This window comes from Trachymyrmex cornetzi, unplaced genomic scaffold, assembly GCF_001594075.2.
Source record: "Trachymyrmex cornetzi isolate Tcor2-1 unplaced genomic scaffold, Tcor1.1 scaffold446, whole genome shotgun sequence".
Lineage (NCBI taxonomy): Eukaryota > Metazoa > Arthropoda > Insecta > Hymenoptera > Formicidae > Trachymyrmex > Trachymyrmex cornetzi.
The window spans coordinates 110,510-112,440 of record NW_017299245.1 but is presented as its reverse complement, the minus strand read 5'-3'; positions in this window follow the sequence as shown (position 1 = coordinate 112,440).

Below are 1,931 nucleotides of genomic sequence, written 5' to 3'. Positions count from 1 at the left end.
CACACAATTAAATTAATCAAGTTCTGAAAAACTTATAATTATAACTTAATAAACTTATTAAACTTATTAATTTATTTAACTTATATTAACTTATTTAACTCTTATTAAACTTATTTAACACTCATTAAACTTATAATTATACATCTGTAAATATATGTACGCTATATAAAAAATTTAAATAAACAATGGCCGTGTGTCAATATATTTATACACTGCCAGCATTAAAAATCTATAATTATACGTAATTTTAACTACAATAAAATTTATAGTTTACGTTACGTGTAATTATAGATTTTCAATGCTGACTATGTATAGATATATTGGCACACGACTAATTTAACCTAAAATTAAACGTCTAAAAATTATTTCCCAAATAAACGTTACGACGTCTTAGAGACGTCTAAAAAGGTCGCAAATGTCATATAATATGTAAGAATAATGTCTTTAAGACGTCTAAAAGACAGTAAAATGTCCTTAAAAAACGTCTAACAGACGTCATGATTTAAGACGTCTAAATACAGGACGTCTAAAAGACTCCCTAAAGACGTTATAAAATGGGTCATAAGACGTCTTAAAGACGTCTTAAAGACGTCTTTCTGATAATTTTAAGACGTCTTGAAATATGACTTTGGGACTTTCGGACGTCTTTTAGCCGCCTTTAAGACGTCAAAATGTTGTCTGGGAACTCTTTAAATTTTTTTATTTAAAATATATACTTTACTTTTCAGAGCTTTTACAAGTATATAAAAATTATTAACACATTTTTGCGTTTATTTTGACATCTTTAGGAAGTATTTGTACAGTTGTACATTTAAAACAAATTGTATATAAATTGTTACTAAATATAGTTAACAAAATGAGGAAAATGTACTTTTTTATACAAAAATGTAAAACTCTGAAACAAAGATATTTTAAGGAGAAATACGTTTCAACATCTTAAAGTCGACATTCTAATGTTACGTACTTTTATTGAGATTTTCTCCGTATTTTGAGTCAATGCATTAAAGCAATTTACTCGGGGTGAGTCAATGCATTTAAGCAATTTACTCGGGGATCGGAGATTAGGTTGTGCGGTTAATAATGTTCACTGGGAAGTATTGGATAGTTTTTCGGAATACGGGAAAGGATCGTGATTTGAAATGATTTTATTTGAAACCTTAATTTCCTCTCTCGCTGTCTTCGTCCGCCTTTAGTAGGCATGGAAATAATGCAAAATTATTAATATCCAGAAGGACTGCTGTAAGACGGGGACCACGCTATTGGCAGCGACAATCGTAACAGTCTTCTGGATATGAGATAGTTACGAATATCTTGAGAATGCTATAAGACGGGGGCCACGCTATTGGCAGCGACCATCGTAACAATCCTCAGATAATTATGAATATTCCGAGAAAGTGCTATATAACGGGGGCCACGCTATTGGCAGCGACAGTCGCAACAATCCCTCGGATACTCGTATATATGTACTTGAATATATGTAATAAATGCAGAGCAGAGATTTAGGTTTCAGCGATTTGATGTATATAATATTTTCGTTTAATAATAAAAAGAAAAATATAAGAGTGAAACAGAACAATAAAAAGGAAAATATGGAATGTATTTCTGAGGAAGCGCGAGGATAGTTCTTACCTTGATCAAGTTAATTTCTGACCAAAACTGTATGTAAGAATGAAATGAAATACTAAACTGAATTAACTGTGTCGAACTGAACTAAAAAGAATTAACTATACTGAATGGAAGAATAGAATTAACTGTATTAACTGCGCTAAAAGAATTAACTGTATTAACTGAACTAAAAGAATTAACTGTATTAACTGCGTCTCGACTGCTTTTGAGAGCTCCTTTTATATTTTGGAAATGAATGTGGGAGTGTCCTTTCAGGACCAATCAACACTCCTCAAAATTTGGTAGAACCTATACTCGCGCTTGGT